The sequence below is a fragment of the Pan paniscus genome, chromosome 10 (assembly GCF_029289425.2).
Source record: "Pan paniscus chromosome 10, NHGRI_mPanPan1-v2.0_pri, whole genome shotgun sequence".
Lineage (NCBI taxonomy): Eukaryota > Metazoa > Chordata > Mammalia > Primates > Hominidae > Pan > Pan paniscus.
The window spans coordinates 76,552,525-76,578,433 of NC_073259.2; the positions used below are offsets into that span (position 1 = coordinate 76,552,525).

General features: G+C 40.3%; 1 pseudogene; it reads right to left on the reverse strand.

Annotated features, from left to right (window-relative positions):
- Positions 1-15,223: 15,223 nt before the first annotated feature.
- LOC112441389 (small ribosomal subunit protein uS2-like) lies at positions 15,224-16,256 on the reverse strand (annotated as a pseudogene).
- Positions 16,257-25,909: the final 9,653 nt, after the last annotated feature.

The following is a 25,909-nucleotide window of genomic DNA, read 5'->3' on the forward strand; positions in this document are numbered from 1 at the left end:
ATTTTTGTACCCAGAAACCCCTAAGACACACTGTAAACCATGATCAAATATATTTCTACCCTTTGTCCATTGGCTTCAACTGTGGTCCTCTAGGTTTGATCTTAGAACAGATATGATGATCGTGTGCAAAGTGTTCAATATGCTGACTCACCTTCATTTGCACTCTAGCAACCTTGGCTAATGAAGAATCATTTGGGGAATATTAGATACCATTTTGACCCTTAATTTATCCTTCATTCTCAGGGACTTTGAATTAATTTTGAAAAACTAGTGTTGAAATGTAAGGTTAGGATCTCAAAATTCTTTGTTAGTCTGCTAAAGAATCATTTTTTTCCGTCAATTAGCCTCTTAAATTCACATTAGCCAGACATGGTGGTGGACCCTGTAGTCCTAGCTACTTCAGAGGCTGAAGCAGGAGGATCACTTAAGCCCTTGAGGGTGAAATTACACTGAGCTATGATCGTACCACTCCAATTCAGCCTGGGCAACACAGCAAGACCCTGTCTCTAAAGAATAATAATAATAAATTAATAATTTAAAAAAACATTATGTTGAAGTCTGGCCAGTTCAATGACTGGAAAAGCAACCATGATATCTTGTATTTATAGAGTCCTGTTTCCAAGTAACCATCCATGAAGCAGCTTAAGACTATCCACAGTAGCTTCCCACCATGACGGCAGTGATTCTGCCCATAAACTAGCTGGTTTACCCAAGATTCCATCAGAGGCCCTCTAGCTCCCACAATGATTTCATTAGAAGATATCAATAAAATCTAAACTATTTTATTTTTGGCAAAAGTCTTTTGGTAAAAGGCATTTTTGGTAAAATATCTATTTTATACTTTATTCTTGCTCTTCAAACTTCCAACATCTTTGTTATTCTTCTAGCTGCTGAGAGTCTTATTGTTTTGCTGAGAAAATAAATAGAGGCAATCAGAAAAGAGCTTCCAAAGACTACATCAAAAAACATGTCCCCGTGAGCACCTAGAGGCCTCCCCATAATTTCTAAAAAGAAAAATCCTACAAGTTTATTTTTAGAGTCTGTTTGCCTCCAGTCTTAGGTCCATACATGTTAACCTTGACATACTCAATTGATCTAGACACAAGCCCAACCCTTACCCACGCTTCTACCAAAAAATAAAATAAAGTAAAATAAAAAATTACTTGCATCATGTACTTAGCCAGCTCAGTCATTTTAGCAAAGGCTTGTGCCGGAGGATGGAGAGGAAGAGTCACGTTGAGAAGATGTTCTCTGATTGGCTCCAATGCTCCTCCCCTCCCAGGCCCTCTGGACGCCCTTGCAAGTTACAGCCAAATTGCTCCCTTTGTCTCAGAAACATTCCGCCCACACCCTGGCCCCTCCTGGGATCTCTTCTACTTTAGAAGCTCTTATCAGGGTATTTTTCAGAGTAATTACATTTCCCTTTCTGAAGGAATTCTGGTGCCAACTGTTAATAAAATAACATTTCTCCTCCTTATTACATGGGATGCACCAATTTTTATCCTGGAGCAGCTTCCAGTGTTAGAATAGACAGCAGGAGATTTCATGTATTTTAGAGCTTAGTAAACTTAACTTTTACCAAAAATAAAATAGTTTAAAAACAAAATGGAGCCACAGGGAGGAGTACTTAGAGGGGCAGAGCTAACAAGTGGTTTTCCACATTTGCTCAAAGTGGGGGCTGTTGATGTGTGTGGTTTGTCACCGCAGGCTTCCAGAGCCAAGTTACATAAAAGAGCAGTCCCTTTCACTTTCTAAAGGATTGTATTTTGCTGCAAACTGTGACCATGCATAATGAGCTTTTGATACATTTCTTTTAAAGTGCATGGTATAACCATAGGGTTTTGCATTTTCGGGTCCTCCTCTCTTAATTGAAGGACTGGCACACACAAGATGACATCACAAATTCCTTAGTTTCATTAAAAACAGCCACTACTCTATCCACTTAAGTTATGAGAATTGCTTTTCTAAAGGAAATACATTTATCGGGAGCCACAGAAATTTTCTAAATATAGGGTAGCTTCCTGAAACAGTAGAAGCAAGTGCCTTCAGGACAGTTTATTTATATAATTTAATGGAATTTGATTCCTTTGAAATTGGCAAGTAAATATAAGTAAAGGGAAAGCTGTCTGTTATTTTTTATGGAAGTATTTCATGAAGATCTTAGGTTTCATATCATTACACATTCCTTAGCTCAGTTGATAATGGGCACGTAAACTACTTTATGCAATTGAAAGGGGTATAATTTTCACATAATTTGGGGGTGTGATTATTATTCAAATATATGTGCCTAATTATTACAAACACCCTTAGAATTAATTTATCTGGGCCAGTATTTTCATGATTAAATCCCTCCCCCAATCCTTTCTTGACCCCTGCTTGGTAATTAAATCACATTTTATTATAACAGTGCTTCTTAATAAGACAGTCAATTCTTGCAGTGTCCCTGCAATAAAATGCTCTTCCAGAGCACAATCTGCACCATCTAGATGATTTCTACAGCCAGTACCAAAGGGCCATTTGTCCCAGGCAGGCATTGAATGACTGTACCCTTTTTAAAGCAGTTCTCCTTAGCAAATGCCCAGTTTATGAGGCCTTTCTACTAAGGGAGGAGACCACCCCTCATATTTTCTTATGCCCAATTTCTGCCTCCAAAGAAAGAAGAAGTAAAAACTAAAAGGCAGAAATGAAATCCACAGTCAGACAGCCCAGCACCACACCCTGGGCCTGGTAGTTAAAGATTGACCCCTGACCTAATCAGTTATGTTATCTATAGATTACAGACATTGTATAGAAGAGCACTGTGAAAATCCCTGTCCTGTTATGTTCCGTTCTAATTACCAGTGCATGCAGCCCCCAGTCACATACCCCCTGCTTGCTCAATCAATCACGACCCTCTCATGCAGACCCCCTTAGAGTTGTGAGTCCTTAAAAGGGACAGGAATTGCTCACTCGGGGAGCTCTGTTTTTGAGATGTGAGTCTTGCCGATGCTCCTGGCCAAATAAAGCCCTTCCTTCTTTAACTCGGTGACTGAGGGGTTTTGTCTGTGGCTTGTCCTGCTACATTTCTTGGTTCCCTGACTGGGAAGCAAGGTGATTAACAGAAGGTCAAGGCAACCCCTTAGGCGGCTTAGGCCTGCCCTGTGGAGCATCCCTGCGGGGGACCCCAGCCAGCTTGAGTGACGTGGATCCTGAGAGCGCTCCCAGGTAGGCAATTGCCCCAGTGGAACACCTAGTCAGAGTGGTGCATGGCAGGCCCCTGCAGAGGATCAACACAGTGGCTGAACACCAGGAAGGAACTGGCACTTGGTGTCCGGACATCTGAAACTTGGTAAGACTAGTCTTTGGAACTTGCACACTCCTTTGGAGTGGAAGCGTGGCCTGATAACCCACAGCATGCCTGTACCAGCACTTAGGTTTTTTTTTTTTTGACTTGACTTGGATTGCTTGATACTTTGGTTTTGGTTTTGACCTGGCTTGGATTGCTTGATACTCTGATTTTGGTTTTGATTCTGGTTTGGTGTAAACTGTAAAAGTGTGTGTGTACCCTTTTTACCCATTCTTTGTTTTGTGGTGTGCGTTTGGTGTGAACGTGGTGTTTTGCCTCAAGGAAGCATGGGTCAGGCACAAAGTAAGCCCACCCCACTAGGAACTATGTTGAAAAATTTCAAGAAAAGATTTAAGGGAGACTATGGAGTACTATGACACCAGGAAAACTTAAAACTTTGTGTAAGATAGACTAGCCAGCATTACAGGTGGGTTGGCCATCAGAAGGAAGCCTGGATAGGTCCCTTGTTTCAAAGGTATGGCACAAGGTAACCTGTAAGCCAGGGCACCCAGACCAGTTCCCATACATAGACACTTGGTTACAGCTGGTTTTAGACCGCCCCCCACAGTGGCTGAGAGAACAGCAGCATAAGCTGCTAGCAGAGGCAAGGAAAGACCAGCAAAGAGAGAGAGAGGAAGAGACAGAGAAACAAAGAGGGAGTCAAGAAAAGAGAGAAAGAGAGAGAGAGGCAGACAGAGAGGAAGAGACAGAGGCAAAAGGAAAGTCAAAGAGAGAGAAAGAACAAAAGAAAGAGAAAGAAAGAAAGAAAAAGAAAGAAGAGAAAAGAAAGACAGAAAGACACAAGTAGTTAAGGAAAAAAAAGTGTACCCTATTCCTTTAAAAGCCAAGGTAAATTTAAAACATATAATTGATAATTAAAGGTGTTTGCTATAACCCTATAACACTCCAATACCACTTTGTTGTCAGTGTAAACCAGGGCATATCCTGAAAGCACTGAGGCCTTCCTATCAACAATCCTTAACCCGGTAACCCACAGATGGCCCAAATGCATTCAATCTGTAGCAGCAACAGCTTTGCTAACAGAAGAAAGTAAAAAAATAACTTTTAGAGGAACCTCATTGTAAGCACACCTCACCAGTTCAGAAGTATCCTAAAAAAAAAAAAAAAAAAAAAAAAGATGGTTTAACATTAACCACTGAAAATTGCCTTAACCCAGCAGGTTTCCTAACAGGGGATCTAAATCTTAATTACCATACAAAGGTCCAACCAGACCTAGGAGGAACTCCCTTCAGGATAGGACCATAGATGTTTCCTCCCAGGTAATTAAAAGAAAAAAAAAGCCATCTGTACCAATTCTAAGTTAATTTGGACTAAACAAGGTCTTATTAATAGCAAAGGATAATTGAAATCCCAACTTACAAGGTTTTCAACAAAAGTAAAGTTTGCTAAAAGTTAACCATGTAACATGTATTATAGTAACTTCTAATCTTGTGGCCTTAGATAGTCTGGTCCACAAACATAAAGGAAGTTCACTTTGGAAAAGAATGATTATCTTTGAAAAAAAAAAGAGGGGGGGAAAGGGGGGGGCAGAATTTATGTAAAAAGAATGTTATATAGTAAATTCTTGTCCTGAAATAAATTAACTGGTTGTTTAAAGAAAGAAATGTTTGTAATAAGTCAGAAAGTTAAGGCATGTCAAAGAATTGCCTGTAAAAGTCATGAAAGAGAAAAAATCATTTAAAAAAACTGTGTTAAAAAAAGAATTTATACAAGAAATGTTGTATAATTTAAAAGTAATTAGGCCTCCTGAAGGTAAAACTATTTTTTACCTACATTAAAATGTTAAAATTTTGTTTTAAAAGTTTAAGCAGGTTTTAAAACATTAATTGTGTGTAAATTCTGTGTGTAAACATATTAGCTAAAGTTAAAGGGGTATCACACAGTTTTTCTGTGAACTGGGCATTAAAGTAAAAACACGACAGGTTTTTCTTAAAGCACTAACCTGCTCTTTAACAAAGATTATAAAAGGTTAAAAAGAGTCTATAAAAATCTTACCTTATGGTCTGACATTAAAAATTGAATAAATATGTATATAAAGTTTTATTAAAACTAAGTTTAACATTAATAACACACTAATATAAAGGTGAAATTTAGCTTATCTGGTATAAAAATCATACCGGAAGCATTGTCAAATATAAAATGCTGTTTGGCTTCTTTGGTCCAAAAACTAATAAAAATAGGTGCTAAAGGAAATTACTCAGTAGAAAGGCACCAAGGACTATAAAATTCACTGCTGATGTCCCCACATTTAAAACAAAAGCTCAATTTCTTAGAAATTATATACTTGGTTTATCTTCCACTTTCCTTTCCCTCAAAACTAAAAGTCTTTTAGCAAGTGTACCCCCCCTAGAATTTCCAGTAAACCACCACCAGCATGAAGATCACATTCTCATCAAAGGGTGAAAAGAAAGGAAACTCGAGCCAGCCTAGGAAGGACCCTACCTTGTGCTGCTAACCATCAAGATTGCTCTTCGTACAGAAAAAAAAGGATGGACTCATCACAACCAAGTCAAGAAAGCGCCATCCCCTCCAGAGTCGTGTGCTATTGTCCCAGGGGAAAACCCTACCAAACTAAAGCTAAGAAAAATTTAATTCTTTCATCTATTCTATTACTCTTTCTTCTTTCCTGCTCTTTTGCTGACCATCTAGTTATTAACATAACCAAGTCAATTTCCCCTCAAACTACTGCATTTAATGCTTGACTTGTTATACCCTGTGGGGATTTGCCAAGTCAAAGACAGCTCTCTACTTCAGAAAAGTACCTCTGTCCCTCCTGACTCTCCTCAGACTGGGCATTAGTAAATTAGGACCATTTAATCCAGGGAAATTTCGATAAAGGCTCCCGTGTCAACCAGGAGTCTTGCTCCCCAGTGTAGAGCTTTTATGCCATAGTTGGTCCAACATTCTGTGGACCACTAAAGAGCAAGGATGGACTACCCCAACCAGTTTTTATAATTTCCTAAAATCATACATTCATTTTACTAGAGGATCATAGAAGTTAAAGACTTAAAACAAACTTTGGCAATTAAGACAGGATACCAAGATGCAAATGCCTGCTTGGAATGGATCAAATATTCCATCCGCACATTAAACAAAAGGAATTGTTATGCTTGTGCACATGGTAGGCCAGAGGCCCACATTGTCCCCTTTCCACTAAGGTGGTCCTCCAGTTGACCAGGTGTGGGCTGCATGGTAGCTCTTTTCCAGGATTCTACAGCCTGGAGTAATAAGTCGTGCCAAGCTCTCTCTACTATATCCCAAAGTCCGGCACCCTGCAGGTCAGCCCAGGAGGACCATCCAGACTCTGTCTCCCAACACTAAGTTCACTTCCTGTCTCTCATGACAGGGAGGAAACGTAGCGTTCCTTGGAGACCTGAAGGGATGCAGTAAGCTTAAGAATTTTCAAGAGCTTATCAATCAGTCAGCCCTTGTTCATCCCTGAGCAGATGTATGGTGGTATTGCGGTGGACCTTTACTGGGCACTCTGCTGAATAACTGGAGTGGCAATTGTACTTTAGTCCAATTGGCTATCACTTTCACCCTGGCATTTCATCAACCAGAGGGAGGAAAAATAAGACATCGTAAAGCAAGAGAAGACCTTTATGGGTCTTTCAACTCTCACGTCTATTTAGACATGAGAGTCCCTCGGGGAATACCGGATCAATTTAAAGCTTGAAATCAAATAGCTGCAGGATTTGAGTCAATATTTTGGTGGGTGACAGTTAATGAAAATGTAGATTGGATAAACTACATCTATTACAACCAACAGTGACAAGCTTTTCATGAGTTAAAAGAAAAACTCATGTCAGCCCCAGCCCTGGGGCTACCTGACCTGACAAAACTCTTTACACTCCATGTGTCAGAAAGAGAAAAAATGGCAATTGGCGTTTTAACCCAGACTGTAGGGCCCTGGCCAAGGCCAGGGGCCTATCTCTCAAAACAACTAGACGGGGTTTCCAAAGCCTGGCCCCCATGTCTAAGGGCCCTGGCAGCAATGGCCCTGTTAGCACAAGGAGCAGATGAACTAACCCTTGGGCAAAACCTGAATATAAAGGCCCCCCCATGCTGTGGTAACTTTGATGAATACCAAAGGGCATCATAGGCTAACAAATGCTAGATTAACCAAGTACCAAAGCTTGCTATGTAAAAATCCCCACATAACCATTGAAGTTTGCAACACCCTAAACCCCACCACCTTGCTCCCAGTATCAGAGAGCCCAGTTGAACATAAGTGTGTAAAGGTATTGGACTCAGTTTATTCTAGTGGGCCCAAACTCTGAGACCATCCTTGAACATCAGTAGGCTGTGAGCTGTACGTGGATGGGAGCAGCTTCACCAACCCCTGCAAAGTGACTCTGAAGAAGATGAGAAGCCCTGCTCCAGTCACACCTGGAAGCTGACTGGTCCACATGTGCCCGAAGCATGAGAAAACTCATCGTGGGACTCATTTTCCTTAAAATTTGGACTCATACAGTAAGGACTTCAACTGACCTTCCGCAGACTGAGGACTATTCCCAGTGTATACATCAAGTCACTGAGGTAGGACAAAAAGTTGCTACAGTCCTATTATTTTATGGTTATCATAAGTGTACTGGGACTCTAAAAAGAACCTGTTTGTATAATGCTATTCTATACAAGGTATGTAGCCCCCAAGCTGATGTGTGTTATGACCCATCTGAGCCTCCCATGACCACAGTTTTTAAAATAAGATTAAGGACTGAGGACTAGTGAGGGCTCATAAATGATATGAGTAAAGTGTTAGCCAAAACAGAAGAAAAAGGAGTGCCCAAACAAGTCACCTTGAAATTTGATGCCTGTGCTGTCATTAATAGTAATAAGTTAGGAATAGGATGTGGTTCTCTTAATTAGGAAAGAGGCTATATGGCAGAAAATAAGTACATTTCTCATGAATTAAGACTGTGTGGAAATGAATGTGGATACTGGTCTTGTGTCATTTAGGCTACTTGGATAAAAAAATGAAAGGAATCCTGTCCATCTTCAGAAAGGGAAAAGTGACCCTTCGTGTACCAGTGGTCTGTGTAACCCCTTAGAACTAGGAATAACCAACTCCCTTGATCCTCGCTGGAAATAAGGGGAGCATGTAACCCTAGGAATTGATGGGGCTGGACTGGATCCTCAAGTAAATATCATGGTTTGAGGAGAAGTTTATAAACGCTCTCCTGAGCCAGTATTTCAAACCTTCTATGATGAACTAAATGTGCCAGTACCAGAAATTCCAGGAAAAACAAGAAATTTGTTTTTGCAATTAACCGAGCATGTAGCCCAGTCTCCCAATGTCTCTTCGTGTTATATATGTGGAGGAACTGTAATGGGAGATCAATGGCCACGGGAAGCCCAAGAATTAGTACCTACAGACCCAGTTCCTGATGAATTCCCAGCTCAAAAGAATCACCCTGATAACTTCTGGGTCCTAAAACCCTCAGTCCTTAGAAAATACTGTATAGCAAGAGTGGGGAAGGACTTCACCCTTCCTGTGGGAAGACTCAGCTGCCTTGGGCAAAAACTGTATAATAGTACTACAAAAACAGCCACCTAGTGGAGTTCAAACCACACTAAGAAAAATCCATTTAGTAAATTCCCAAAGTTGCAAACCGTGTGGACCCACCCAGAGTCCCACTGGGACTGGACAGCCCCCACTTGATTATACTGGATATGTGGGCATAGAGCTTACACCAAATTACCTGACCAGTGGGCAGGTAGTTGTGTTATTGGCACTATTAAACTATCTTTCTTCCTACTGCCCATGAAGACAGGTGAACTCCTGGGCTTCCCTCTCTATGCTTCCTGCAAAAAGAGAAGCATAGCTATAGAAAATTAAAAAGATGAGAACTGCCCCCTGAGAGAATCATACAATATTATGTGCCTGGCACTTGGGCACAAGATGACTCATGGGGACACCAGACCCCCATTTACATGCTCAACCAAATCATATGGTTACAAGCTGTCTTAAAAATAGTCACTAATAAGACTGGCAGAGCCTTGACTATTCTGACCCAGCAAGAAACTCAGATGAGAAATGCTATCTATGAAAATAGATTGGCTCTTGACTACTTGCTAGCAGCTGAAGGAGGGATCTGTAGGAAATTTAACCTTACTAATTGCTGTCTACACGTAGATGATCAAGGGCAAGTAGTTGAAGACATAGTTAGAAATATGACAAAACTAGCACATGTGCCCGTCCAAGTGTGGCATGGATTTGATCCTGGGGCCATGTTTAGAAAATGGTTCCCAGCACTAAGAAGATTTAAAACTCTTCAAATAGGAGTTATAATAGTAATAGAAACCTGCTTACTGCTCCCTTGTTTGCTACCTCTACTTCTTCAAATGATAAAAAGCTTCATCGCTACCTTAGTTCATCAAAATGCTTCAGCACAACTGTACTATATGAATCACTATTGATCTGTCTTGCAAGAAGACATGGGTAGTTAGAATGAAAGTGAGAACTCCCACTAATGAGTGAAGTTCTCAAAAGGGGGAATAAAGGAGGAGACCACCCCTCGTATTGTCTTATGCCCAATTTCTGCCCCCAAAGAAAGAAGAAGTAAAAACTAAAAGGCAGAACTGATATCCACAGGCAGACAGCCCAGCGCCACACCCTGGACCTGGTAGTTAAAGATTGACCCCTGACCTAATCGGTTATGTTATCTATAGATTACAGACATTGTATAGAAAAGCACTGTGAAAATCCCTGTCCTGTTCTGTTCTGTTCTGTTCTAATTACTGGTGCTTGCAGCCCCCAGTCACATACCCCCTGCTTGCTCAATCAATCACGACCCTCTCATGCAGACCCCCTTAGAGTTGTGAGTCCTTAAAAGGGACAGGAATTGCTTACTTGGGGAGCTCGGTTTTTGAGACATGAGTCTTGCCGATGCTCCTGGCCGAATAAAGCCCTTCCTTCTTTAACTCGGTGTCTGAGGGGTTTTGTCTGAGGCTCGTCCTGCTACACTAAGATTATAATAGAAGTGACTTGCCAAATCAATTTTCTACCTCTGTTTCACCACTGTATGGAAAAGCAGGTGACAAGACTGTGGCACAGAGGAAACAGGAATACTGTTTTCTCACTGAGGCTGTTCAGAGCTTCAGTTGTCTGACTTCCTTAGCTGTGAATCTCTTTATGCACCCAGCCCCCTACCAGCTTCATAAAAATCAGGTTCCCAGGGAAGACCACAGCACAGTAGGATCCAATCTAAGAAGTGGGTGTTCAAAAAATAAGGCAACATTTGCATGTGTAGCATATGTTTTTTGAGAAATATCATCATGAATTTCTTTTTAGGGCAGTGGAGCATTCAAACACTCAACTTGACAACCGACAATACCTTCAAAGAGAACATGCTGATTATAATAGTCAGATTTTCAGGAAACCTGAGGGCCAATTGCAATGCACTGAGTATTGTTTAAATGTGGATTGCATTCCACTAGATAGTTGTTAAATACCAACTCTATACAAGGTATCATGAGGATCACAGGCTGAGTAAAATAGTCCTTTCCCTTAAGACACACATCCTCACAGGATAGAGATGATGGTAGTAGTAAAATTAACCCTGACTAATATTTCCTGAGTGTTTACCATGTGCCAGATGCTCGATATGCATTATCTTCTATAATCTTTATGACAACCACAAGAAGTAAGGATTGTTTATTTCCTCATTTGCAGATAAAGAAACAAAAGCCAGAAGAAAGACAGTGGTGAAACCAAGATTCAAATTCCAAAAGTTGGACACCACCAAAGTTCCCACTCCTAAGCATTCTATTTATTACTATTATTATTATTATTATTATTATTATTTTGAGTACAGAGTCTGACCCTGTCACCCAGGCTGGAGTGTATTGGCACAATCATGGCTCACTGCAGCCTGATGCCCCTAGGCATTCTACTATATTGCATCCATTATCATGATGCTAAAACAGAAATGTGCATTGGGAATGACTGGGAGTGGAGAATAGATGAGTTGAGAGGACTAGGAGAAATTTTTTGAAAAGCTGTGAATACCATAACAAATAATATAAATGGCAATTCTTGAAGATTTTCTTCATCATCACATTCTCTTCTTTCTATTTTAGGCCAGGCACAGTGGTTTATGCCTGTAATCCTAGCACTTTGGGAGGCCAAGGCAGGTAGATCACCTGAGGTCAAGAGTTCGAGACCAGCCTGGCCAATGTGGTGAGACCCCGTCTCTATCAAAAATACAAAAATTAGCCGAGTGTGGTGGCAGGTGCCTTTAATCCCAGCTATTTGGGAGGCTGAGGCAGGAGAATCACTTGAACCTGGGAGGCAGAGGTCACAGTGAGTTGGCACGCCATTGTACTCCAACCTGGGCAACAGAGCGAAATTCCATCTAAAAAAAAAAAAGTCTGTTTTTTACTTTATTCTTGCTCTTCAAACTTCCAACACCTTTGTTACTCTCCTTCTAGCTGCTGAGAGTCTTATTGTTTTGCTGAGAAAATAGAGGCAATCGGAAAAGAATTTCCAAAGAGTCCCAAGACTACATCAACAAACTTCTCTCCAATGTCCCCATGTACTCTGCCCACACTTTCTACGATGGAGGAACTTTCCATACTCTTATCTATGGCTAGCCCCTTCACCAGACACTGGGTGCCAGGCTTTCTCATCTTCTCAAGGACACTAATGACACTGCTTCAGCAAATGTCCCCTCTCTCCTGTGTTATCCATCGTTATTCCTATTATCATGAAATTTGCCCTACCTAGCTCATTAAAAACAAACCTCCCTGTACCACATCATCCCTTTAAGCTACCTCCCTATTTTACTTTCTCATGACAGCAAAGTTTTTCTAAACTAAAGGACTGTTGTAACTCACTGCCTGTAGTTCCTTACTTTTTTTGTCTTGAAAAATCTCCATTCAGGCTGTAACCATTTTACCAACACAATGTGAAAAACTGTGCTTATCAACTTCCCCCCTGTCCAATGGCAAAATTCAAATGTCAGTTACTCAACACAGTTGATTATTCTCTTCTCCTTGAAATCTTTTCTTCACTCAGCTTCCAGAGATCCCTTCTCCCTCGTGGATAACTCTTCTCAGTCTCTTTGGCTGATTCCTCCTTATCATCTCACTTCTGACCATTGGAGCACCACAGTTTGTCTTTGTCTACCTATTCTTATTCCTTGGTGGTCTCATCTAGGTCTGTGGCTTCAAATATTATCTATATTATCTATATACAAATCCCAAATGTGTATCTCCAGCACAGACACTTCCTGAATTCAATAAGCATATATCCAATTGTTTATATCTCAACACCTCTACTCAGACAGCTAATAAGCATGCAAGAGATATGTTCAAAAACATGATTCTAATCACATTCCAGGCCACTTACTCTGGCTACCTTACCCCTCCCTGTCAATAGCAATTTCATTACTCCAGTTGCTCAGGTCAAAATAATTGCAGTCATTTTTCACTCTTCTATTTTCATTCAGCAAATCCTATTAATCCTAGCTACAAGTTGTAACCAAGGGTCCAATCATTCTCTACACCCTCATCACTACCACTCTTGTCCAAACCACCAGCATCTCTCAACTTCATTTCTGTTACTTCCTCAGCTGATCTCACTGTTTTCATCTTTGCCCCTCTAGAGCCTATCTCCAGCCAACAGCCATCAATCCTTTTCAAATCTAAATAAGATCACGATACTCTTTTGTTCAAAGCCCTCCGACAACTTCTTATATCATCAGAACAAAATCCAAAGTCCTTAGGATGAACTACAAAGCATAACTTGACTCAAGATGGGGGGCACCACCCACTCACCCACCTCAAGCTCACCTTCCCTCACTCTCCCCCTTCCTCACTGTGCTCCAGCCACATCCACCAACTCTCACTCCTTGAACTCAACAAACACATTTCTTCAAGGCCTTTTCCCTTGCTATTAAGCCTCAAAAGTTCTCCCTCCAATCAAGTCTTAACTCAAGTTTCTTCTTATTTGGAAAAGTAACCCTCAAAACCTTATCCAAGAAAAGCACCATCTTTGTTATTCTCTGTTACTTTATTCTGCTTTGATTCCTAAAACTTACCACTTATCTATAGATAGATAGATAGGTAGATAGATAGATAGATAGATAGATAGATAGATAGATAGATAGGGAGAAAGACCCTCAACAAATGCTTATTAGTTTAATAAAAAGAGATTCGTTGAAGATTTCTTAGTCAGATGAGAATCTAGATGTTGTTTCATGAATATACCATGGCAGCAGTGTGTCAACTAGATTTCAGTGGACAAGAAGCTGTAATCAGAGAGACCAGTCAGAAGGCACTTGCAACTCAGACCTGCTAAGCCAGTATACTTGCAGTGGTGAGGGAGAACGAACACAAAAATTAGCCTATTTTCTAGCCTGCTTTGTCACTTCCCTGTGCCTACAAGAGCTGCTCTTTCCCCTATTGCAATCCTTCTATCATATTAGCCAGGAAATGTACTTCCGCTATAAAAAAAGTTACTGACTTCAAATCTGAACTCCCAAGACATTAGTCAAAATACAGGTGGCCCCACTCTATCTCTTCAGATTTCCCACTACTCCCCAGGATTAAACCTCTGCTTTATTTAGACCGGTCTCCTTATAATACTATAAACTATGATTTGCTGTACTGGGACCAGATTTGATTCATTATTGGGTCCCTAGCACCTAATGCAAAGTGCAAACTCCTGACCTCAGTTGATCCACCTGCCTCAGCCTCCTAAAGTGCCAGGATTACAGGCATGAGCCACCACACCCAGCCTTTCACATGTATTGAAACTTCTACCTGGGATGTTCTCCCCCTGTCTTTAATCACAACCATGTAAAAATTATATTCATCAATTGGGCAAGATCTAATTTAAATCAAATCTTGTCTCTGAAGACTTCTCTGGCTATATCAGCCCATCTTAGAACACAATGTATTTATGGTCCCTACCTCCCAATTTAACATTATCCACAGCATGCTGGTATTATTCAGTAAATAACTCATGTATGTTATTGTTATTTTCTTAACTTAATCACTTTATTTAAGAAGCATTTCTTCACTCCCAAGACTAGAATAATGCTTCCATTGCACGCTATCTTATCATTATGTGGCATTAATCACCATGTAATCAAAATCTTGTAATTGCCTTTTTAAGCAAATCTCAATTCCCCACTAATTACAAACTAATTGAGAGCACAGAGTGGGGCCAAGCACAGTGGCTCATGCTTTTATCCCAACACTTTAAGTGGCCAAGGCAGTAAGATCCATTGAGCCCAAGAGTTCAAGACCAGCCTGGGCAACAAAACAAACAAACAAAAAATTAGCTGGACACAGTGGCATGCACCTGTAGTCCCAGCTACTCAGGAGGCTGAGGTGGGAAGATCCCTTGAACCCAGGAGTTCAAGGTTGCAGTGAGCTGTGATCACATCACTGCACTCCAGCTTGGGTGACAGAGCAAGATCTTGTCTTTAAGATTAAAAAAAAAAAGAGCATAGATTGAGTCTTGTTCAAGGTTATAACCCCTGAAACAGTGCATAGCATATAAAAACAAATAATAATTACTGACTAAATGAATAAAGCTCCTAAAATAAAGGATTATATCTGATACAAGGGCCACAGCACTTTGCACTCAAATTCTTTAGCATCTAAGGCATTCATTTTCTTCATTTCTAAAATATATTTTACCCTCAAAAAACTGGGTATAGAAGAAACATATCTGAACATAATAAAACCATATATGGTAAACCCACAGCTAGTATCATACTGAATGGAGAAAAACTGAAAGCCTTTCCTCTAATATCTGGAACATGACAAGGATGCTCAGTGTCACCACTGTTATTCAACGTAGTACTGGGAGTCATAGCTAGAGTAATCAGACAAGAGAAAGAAATAACGAGCATCCAAATTGGAAAGGAAGAAGTCAAATTATTCTTTTTTTTTTTTAGAAACTGATGTTTATTTTCCATCAACCATTTTTCCATGCTGCTTAAGAGCCTATGCAAGAACAGCTTAAGACCAGTCAGTGGTTGCTCCTACCCATTCAGTGGCCTGAGCAGTGGAAGCTGCAGACCAGTCTTCCATGGCAGGCTGAGCGCTCCAGTCTTCAGTAGGGAATTGCTGAATAGGCACAGAGGGCACCTGTACACCTTCAGACCAGTCTGCAACCTCAGGCTGAATAGCAGTGAACTCAGGAGCTGGAGCAGTCCATTCACCCTGAAATTCCTCCTTGGTCACTGCCTTTTCAGCAGCAGCTTGCTCTTCTTTTTCAATCTCTTCAGGATCTCTGTAGAAGTACAGATCAGGCATGACCTCCCATGGGTGTTCACAGGAAATGGTGCCAAGCATGCACAGAACTTCCCGAGCCAGCATCTACCACATCAAACCCACTGAGTAAGCTCCCTTGTTGTTGCATGGGATGGCAATGTCCACATAGCGCAGAGGAGAATCTGTGTTACACAGCGCAATGGTAGGTAGGTTAACATAAGATGCCTCCGTGAGAGGCTGGTGGTCAGCCCTGGGGTCAGTAACCACAAGAAGCCGTGGCTCCCGGAAGGCTGCCTGGATCTGGTTAGTGAAGGTTCCAGGAGGGAAGCGCCCAGCAATTGGAGTGGCTCCAGTGGCAGCAGCAAACTTCAGCACAGCCGTCTGGCCAGTATTCCTGGAGGATATAACACCGACATCAGCAGGGTTTTCAATGGCAACAATAGCATGAGCTGCCAGCAGAAGCTTCTCCCAGGTCCTCTTCAGATTTATGATATAGATGCCATCACTTTTCCTTTCATAGATGTACTGTTCCATCTGGAAGTCAAGATTGGTGCCACCTAAGTGGGTTCCTGCTGCAAGGAACTTAAGGACATCCTCCTCCTTCATTTGCAGGACATCAAGGGCTCCGGACATTGTGAAAGTTTCCCTTTAAGTTACGACGGGAAACCAGAACAGCACGGTATGGACCCCTCTGCAGGTAGCGCGGAAAGCAAAGTCAAATTATTCTTGTTTGCAGATGATATAATCTTATATTTGGGAAAACCTAAAGATTTTACCAAAAAAGTATTAGAACTGATTAACAATTCAGTAAAGTTGCAGTATACAAAATCAACATACAAAAATCAGTAGCATTTCTATATGCTAACAGTGAACAATCTGAAAACAAAATAAAATAGTAATCTCATTTGCAATGGCCACAAATGAAACTAAATACCTAGGAATTAACCAAAGAAGTGAAAGATCTCTCTAATGAAAATTATAAAACACTGATGAAAGAAATTGAAAAGGACACCAAAAAAATGGAAAGATATTCCATGTTCATGGATTGGAAGAATCAATATTGTTAAAATGTCCATAATACCCAAAGTACTCTACAGATTCAATGCAATCTCTATAGAAATATCAATAACAGTCTTCACATAAATAGAAAAAACAATCCTAAAATTTATATAGAACCACAAAAGACCCAGGATACTCAAAGCTATTCTAAGCAAAAAGAACAAAACTGGAGGAATCACATTACCTGACTTCAAATTATGCTACACAGCTATAGTAAACAAAACAGCATAGTACTGGCATAAAAACAGACACATAGACCAAAGGAACAGAAAGATAACCCAGAAACAAATCTATACATTTATAGTGAACTCATTTTCAATGAAGGTGTCAAGACTACACACTGGGGAAAAGACAGTCTCTTCAATAAATGGTGCTGGGAAAACTGGATATCCATATGCAGGGAAAGAAATTAAACCCCTCTCTCATCGTATACAAAAATGAAATAAAAATGGATTAAAGACTTAAATCTAAGACCTCGAACTATGAAACTACTACAAGAAAACATTAAAGAAACTCTCCAGAACATTGATCTGGGCAAACATTTCTTGAGTAATACCCTACAAGCACAGACAACCAAAGCAAAAATGAACAAATGGGATCACATCAAATTAAAAAGCTTCTGCACAGCAAAGGAAACAATCAAAGTGAAGAGACAATCCACAGAGTGGGAGAAAATATTTGCAAACTACCCATCTGACACGGGATTAATAATCAGAATATATAAGGAACTCAAACAACTCTATATGAAAAAAATCTAATAATCTGATCAAAAAATAAGCAAAAGATTTGAATAGACATTTCTCAAAAGAAGACATACAAATGGCAAGCAGGCATATGAAAAGATGCTCAAAGTCATTTATCATCAGAGAAATGCAAATAAAAACTACAATGAGATTTCATCTCACCCCAGTTAAAATGGCTTATATCCAAAAGGCAGGTGATAAAAAATGCTAGGGATGTGGAGAAAAGGGAACCCTCATACACTCTTGGTGGCCATGTAAATTATTAATTGTACAGCCACTATGGATAATAGTTTGGAGATTCCCAAAAAGACTAAAAACAGAGCTACCATATGATCCAACAATCCACTGCTAGGTATATATCCAAAAGAAAGAAAACCAATATGTGAAAGAAGCATCTACACCCCCATGTTTGTTACAACATTGTTCACAATAACCAAGATTTGGAAACAACCTAAAGTGTCCATCCACAGGTGAATGAATAAAGAAAATGTAGTACTATGCACAGTGCAGTACTATTCAGCCATAAAAAAGAATGAAATCCTGTCATTTGCAACAACATGGATGGAACTGAAAGTCATTATGTTAAGTGAAATAAGCCAGGCACAGAAAGGCAAACAGTGTATTTTCTCACTTATTTGTGGGATATAAAAATCAAAACTATTGAACTCATGGAAATATAGAATAGAAGGATGGTTTCCAGAGTCTGGGAAGGGTAGTGAAGCAGTGGGAGAGAGGTGGGGAGGGTTAATGGGCCCCCTAAAAAATAGAAAGAATGAATAATCTACTACTTGATAATACAACAGGGAGACTATAGTCTAATAATTTATTTATTTTATTTATTATTATTATTATTATTATTATTTGAGACAGGGTCTTACTCTTATTGCCCAGGCTGGCTTACTGCAACCTTGACCTTCCAGGCTCAGGAGATCCTCCCATGTCTGGTTCCCAAGTAGCTGGGACTACAAGTGTGCACCGCCACACTCAGCTAATTTTTAAATTTTTTTGTATAGACAGGGTTTCATCATGTTGCCTAGGCTGGTCTCGAACTCCTGGGCTCAAATGATCCACCCACCTCAGCCTCTCAAAGTTCTGGGATTACAGGCACGAGCCACCTCACCCAGCCTATAGTCAATAATTTTCTTTTTTTTTTAGACGGAGTCTCACTCTGTCAACCTCCACCTCCCTGGGTTCAAGCGATTCTCCCGCCTCAGCCTCCTGAGTAGCTGGGATTACAGGCATGCATCACCACGCCCGGCTAATTTTTTTTATTTTTAGTAGAGACAGGGTTTCACCATGTCGACCAGGCTGGTCTTGAACCCCTGACCCCAAATGATCTGCCCGCCTCAGCCTCCCAAAGTGCTGGGATTACAGGCATAAGCCACCATGCCTGGCCATATAGTCAATAATAATTTAACTGTACATTTTTAAATAACCAAAAGAGTATAATTGAATTGTTTATAACACAAATAATAAATGCTTGAAGGGATGGATACCCCATTCTCCACAATGTGCTTATTTCACATTACGTGCCTATATCAAAATATCCCATGTATCATATAAATATATACACCTACCATATACCCACAAAAATTAAAAATTAAAAAAAGTTTTAAATAAAATAAATTTTAGAACTCAGACAAGTCACCTCTACTATAATTGTAATAACAAAAGCTTTCATGAGCTTTGCTCAAAAGTATTTTTTTATTCATCCATTTTCATTCAATAAACAAAAATTTATTGAGTACACTGTACTAAAAACTGTGTGAAATAGGAAGGCAGGTAAAGTAGGGAGTCTGCTCTCAAAGAATAGGCAAGATAAACATATACACAAATATTTACAAGGCAATATTTTACTGCAGGAATTCAAAAGACTGAAAGATTCATTATGGCTGATACAATTACAAAAAACTCCAAAAGATCCAAGTAGGACCTTTATAAATAGAATCACACTAGGTGACCACTAGGATCTTTCAAGTTACAGAGAATGGCTTGAGAAAAGCACTAAGCCAGGCTTTGAATCTAAGTGTCTGACTTAAAACCTTTAACCACTACACGACACTGTCCCTTAACAGGGAGCACAACCCGCATCCAACTATTCAATTATCCCAGAGTTTGATGTTTGAAGACATTGCCTGTCCTCCCCTCCCACTTCTTTCCTCTCTCCTTCTCTTATCTCCCTCCCCTCTCTCTCTCACACACACATACACACACACACACACACATGTCCATTCACTTGAACTAAAAACATTGAAAGCATTATTTTTAAAAAATGAAAGAAAAACATTTTCCCACTCCCATTCTTAACCTTTAAATATCAGTTTATTTCTAGTAAAAGGTCTTGGTGGCTGAATCATCCTGATAATGGCTTAGATTTGCTGCTACATACATGTAGTCACAGCCTCCCTCTAGACTCACTCCCTGACAACTTCTGTAAGGAAAATGAGCTCTATGGAATAGAAATGATATTAGTCATGCTCATTTCATCCCAGAGATTTCAACTATCCCATGTTCTAAAATTGTCAAGATTTTATTTTCAACCGTCGTTTCCTATTTTATGGGCAAAGTTCCCAACATCTTCAGGGAGGGCAAGTTTCACACCTCAGGACTAACTGCCAGATTGGTGGGAGACTTTTAATTGAATTTAATACCCAAATAAATTAAGGTTTTCAAAGTTGACGTAAAACCTCATTAGGCAAACATTGGTAACACAGAGAAGAATCTTATAATAGATCTCATTCCGTTTATTCCATTCCCAGATTTGCTACTGAAGTCTTTAATAATTTTTAGATTGTCTCAGATGGAGACACACAGATAATTAGTTAATGCAAACAAAATATTGACACATGGTTTTAAAAATAAAGAGAAACAGGATATGAGAGGATATAAGCCCTTGCAGCAGAAAATAATACAAGACAAACAGCAGTCTCCATGCAGCCCAGCCTCAACTTCCATTTTCTGAACATACGTACATTTCCTCAAATAATAAAGTCATAACCATTGTTATACTTTAAAAACTACCTACCTTCCTCTGTCCTTTCCCTGCTCCCTCCCCTAAACAGCAATTCAGTGGATGGTTCTATACATCAACTAGGTTTGTGGCACCACTGTAGGTTTACAGTTCAAACTGTTTTTCTAGAGAGAGCTAAGGAAGAGGCTAACAGAAGTTCTCTGGTTAACCTTGTCCTCACTCTTACAGGGCCACCTCCAAATAGGGCGATGAGGAGACCCATTAGGCTCTGTGGGAGCCAAGACTGCCTTGTCTGGCAGCCTCAGGTTGGCATTGAGATCTGGATTGTCACTCCCTATGTCGCCTTGGGTACAGTATGGTATTGAAACTCCCTCTGCTTCAGTTTCCTTGTGAATAAAACCTAGATGATACTTACCCTATAGGACTTTCCTATGGATTAAACAAAATTTGTTTAAAAATCAAAGTGTCAGAGATACGGAAGCATCCAAAAAGCAGTAACTACTAGATTATACTAACAAGCTCTACTAGTGAAACTTTCTTCCCTCTCTTAAGTATTTCTCCCATTTCCTGTGATTCAGGACAGTATCAACGGGTCTTTGCTCTCTCTAGGTCACACTGCCTCTTTAGAGTTTCTTCTACCCTGCCCCTCTTTTTTGTCAAAACAACCTGTCCTCACATTCCTAGTTCATCTGCTCTCACCATGGGGGTTACCTCCCTTTTCTGTTTTGCATTTTGTCTTTAATAATATATTTATTATGTTCATAGATATATGTTTAATAATATATAATAACCTATATTATATAGGTAATATATAGGTAATATATTATATAGGTAATATATATATTATATAATATATAATAACCTATATTATTTATAATAATATAAAATAACCTATATTTTTTAGCTCCTGACAGTTTACAAGCACTATCACAGCCCAGTTCTCACCTGATCCTCCTCATGGTCCCATGAGAGAAGCAGAATGGATATTGTTTTTCTTCATCTTACCTAAAGAAATTGAGGGTCCAAGTGATGAAGGGATTTGCTCAAGGTCATACTGAGAGAGAAAGAGGCAGAGTTCTAGAGCTGAGGATACAACAGGGGGCACCAATGCCTCTGCCTTCAGGGAGCTTTCATTTTAACTACAATACATTTATCAAAAATAAATTAATTATTACATAATAAATCAATGATTTATAATGCCAGGGAGTTATAACTGCTATAGAAAATAACAAAGCCGGATAAGGGGATAAAGAGAAAGTGACTGTATTGAAGTGAATGGGGAGAGTCATTTAGATAGGACATTCAGAGAAAACCTCTTTTGAGCAGTTGAGGGAGTGAGTCATGTGAATATCCATAGACAGGTCATAGCAAGTAGAAGGACCAGCAAGGACAAAGGCCCTGAGGTAGGTGTGTTCTTGGCTTAAAAAATAGCATGTTGAACAGGGTGCCATGACTCATGACTATATTCCCAGCACTTTGGTAGGCTGAGGCAGGAGGATCGCTTGACCCCAGGAGTTCAAGACCAGCCTGGGCAACATAGTGAGGCTTTGACTCTACAAAAAAATAAAAATAGCAAATAGAAAAAATTAGCATGCATGGTAATGGGAGGCTGAGATGGGAGGATCATTTGAGCCCATAAGTTCGAGGCTGCAGTGTGCCATGCTCACATCACTGCACTCCAGCCTGGACGGCAGAGCAAGACTCCAACTCAAATAGAAACAAACAAACAAAAAAAAGAACAGTATGTCCATTGAGCATTAATTTTACTGATTATGATTAAGTGTTATTTGAAGGAAGCATTCTGTAGTCCAATAACTTTCAGAGCTCTGGATAAAGCACAGCTTCCAAGCGCGAATAGTCTTAATATATGAATGCACTCTGTGATCTTCTTGAAGGAGCTATAGCATGCAGCATTGTGCAGTGTTATTCAAGTATGAAAACCTTTTCTCAAGGAGCACCTCAGGGGATTTGTACTGCAAGGAACACTCTGGAAAATGCTGCACCACACCCTGCTTTTACTGGAAAGAGGAAGTTGGGCTAGGAACTAGAACTTCAGGCACTGCGTAAAGCCAATGGAAGCCACCCTCGGAGATACAAATTGCATCAGGCGGTGGCCAACTCCACTTATCCACAGTGTGAATGTTCAGCCACTCCTGTTTTTTGTCACTATCTGAAACTACTCGTGGCCCCTATTTCCTGTCTGGATCACTGGTGTTTTCCATGACTTAACCCTGGTGAGCTGGTTCCAAGCTCTGCTGACCTTCAGTAGTGTTCTCATTTGGGGAAATGGAAGCAGAAACAGGCACGTATGGCAATCTGCTCAGAGGATGCTCCCCTGCTGACTGGGGGTGGGAACCATGGTGAGGGAAGAGGGGATTTCCATTGCCCTGAATAAAGTGTGGAGCTGGTGGCCTCCCCTGCAGCCTTGAGCAGGAATTCAGCTCAGGCTGTGTCACATGAGCACTGAGCTCCAGGGCCATGGACAAGTCTAGAGGCGATATAGCTGCAGACAGGTGGAGGACACTGCAAGAGGAAGGCTCCCATTTAGCAGGAAAACTGCCAGCTGGGAAGAATGCTGGTGGCTGCCTGAGTTGGGAAGAATTCCCAAGCCCTCTGCAAGCTCAGAAGCCAGGAAATGAATGGGAAGCAGCTGGAGTGGGCCAAGCAAGTCAAGGCAAATGGCCCAGAAGTGAGCAGAAGGGGGCCAGGCCCACCCCCAGGAAACCCAGCAGAGGTCAACTAGGCCTGTGGCACTGGAGGAGGCTAGGAGAGGTGAGCAGCCAGTCTCAAGATTATCACTCTGTGGGCCTGGACAGAATTTTATCAGAAGAGTGCCAAAAGGAGTCATCTGTTGGCTTTAAAAAAAATTAACTGTATAAATAGAGGTTAATTCCAGATGTTGCTTAATCCTAAAATACATAACATTTAAGTGATGGAGTGTAAATACTAAATGAATTATTTCTTTTAGGACTTTCAACGGAATCCTACAAAAGATCTGGCTAAGAGCTTGGCCAAAGACTAACAAATACATCCTGGATAAAATTAAATTTTTGTCCTTGTGATGCCTCATCAGAGGGGTTAAAAACATCAGTTTGGGTCTATGATCTATGCACAATTGAGAACATCTACTGAAAGCAATAAATGCCTAATGCCCCAGGCTAGAATTGGTGAGTATTTTCTCTTCATGTGATATAATAGATAAAATTAACAAAACAAGGCCGGGTGCAGTGGCTCATGCCAGTAATCCCAGCACTTTGGGAGGCTGAGGCAGGAGGATCGCTCGAGCTCAGGAGTTGGAGACAAGCCCGGGCAACATGGCAAAAACCCATCTCCACAAAACATTCAAAAAATTAGCTAGACGTAGTGGCGCGTGCCTGTAGTCCCAGCTACTCGGGAGGCTGAGGTGGGAGAATCACTTGAACCCCAGAGGTTGCAGTGAGCCAAGATGGCACGACTGTACTCCAGTCTGCTGACAACATGAGACCCTATCTCAAAAAGAGAAAAAAAAAAAATGCTGGGCGCAGTGGCTCACGCCTGTAATCCCAGCACTTTGGGAGGCCGAGGCGGGCGGATCACGAGGTGAGGAGATCCAGACCATCCTGGCTAACACGGTGAAACCACATCTCTACTAAAAATACAAAAAATTAGCCGGGCCTGGTGGCGGGCGCCTGTAGTCCCAGCTATTCAGGAGGCTGAGGCAGGAGAACGGCGTGAACCCGGGAGGCAGAGCTTGCAGTGAGCCGAGATCACGCCACTGCGCTCCAGCCTGGGGGACAGAGCGAGACTCCCTCTCAAAAAAAAAAAAAAAAAAAGAACTATTGTAACTTTTATTATGTGTTGAGGGCTTGCCGAGTGCCAGAAATTTTACACACAGCCTTTTTAATGGTTACAATAAGCTAGCATTACTATACCCATTTTATAGATGAAGAAACTGAGGTTCAGAAAGATTAAGGAATTTGTTCAATGCCACGAGGCTAATTACGTGATTGGTTTGGAATGCAGACCCAGATCACTCTGACCTGAAAGTCAAACGCGTTTTTCCTATTACACGCTGTTATCACATAGCACCAGAAGATAATTAGAACTCAGAAGTCGAAGTTTAAGAAATCACAAAATGCCATCCTACCACACCCGTCCACTCACTAATGATTTATAAAATAAATTGTTTTAGTATCTTCTTTATCAGACATTGGGAAGATCAATAAATATTTGCATGGTGCTTTGAGAGAATTAGAAAGCAAATGCTAGATTTTTGTTGCTGTTGTTGTTTTTTAAAGAATGATTATGCCATGAGATAGATCAGGCATAAACCTGGACTGGTTCAGCTGCTCTAGGTCACCTGAGTTGTCGTAGCTTTGCACCCTTATGTGAAGCAGCTGGGTTAGAGCTTCCTCCATGACATTAAAGGCAATCAGAGTCGTAGGTAGTACTTCACCAGCTTCTGGGAAACTTGGTATTCTTGTTCATTCTTCCCTGCTCCTCAAACTGCTCTTTAATTCTGAAGACCCTTTCAGAAGAATGTAAAAATGTAATCAAGAAACAATCAAATTGGACTTCGCAGGGTCTACGTGAAATTCTCATGGATCCTCATATACTTAATCCCTTAAGTGATCCCTTTTTTCTGCTCCCTCTGACACATCTTCCCAGAGCCAAGCCACTGGCATTCTTAACTAAAGATGAACTCAATCCTTTCTGTTTAATTTGCTTTTATTTTAATAAAGTATTAAATTGTTCAATTCATAAGCCTACTACTGTGTGCCAGCCACATATTTCCAGAAAAAAAGGGAGGGGGGAATTGGTTCCAACAAAACTGTCATTGGTGTTGCTTATTCATTTTGTTTTTATTGACAAGGTCATGCATTTATACATTTTTCATCTGCATACCATTGCAATACACAGCCAGGGCTGAAAATAGTACCTAAACTCTTGACCACAATGATAGTTTTAATAGCATGTAATTCATATAATTCCTCAAAGTTGCCTAGGTAATCTAACTTTAGTTAATAAGAGGTATCTGTGTAAAAACACCAAGGAGAAAATATGCTTTATTTTCGTCAGTATAAATATACACACTGATATTCATCATCATATCTTAGAAATAATAAAGTATTGTAAAACACTTTTCAATAGTTTTTACTAACAACCTCCATACTATACCCATGACTGAAAATATCTACAACCAAAAGAGAAATTGAGGGACAAAATTAATTAATTTACATAAAACCACCAAGAAAGTTAAAAGTATGCAGTCTGTAATCTAGATCAATTTAAGTTCAACATTAAAGCTTCTGCATAAAAATTCCTTTATAGTAAGATGACTTTTAATTTTCAGAGGCTTTGTAGCCATTCTTGTAATCATTCAAGGTCAAATGGAAAAAGATAAAGTGAAACAAAGCTTGCCCATCTTTGCAATAAGGTGACAAATTCTCTTTCAATCTTTTCCCTACCTCAATGCATTGAAACCAAGTGTTTGTTTGTTTGTTTATTTGTTTGTTTGTTTTGAGACAGAGTCTCGCTCTGTCGCCCATGCTGGAGTGCAGTGGTGCTAACTCAGCTCAC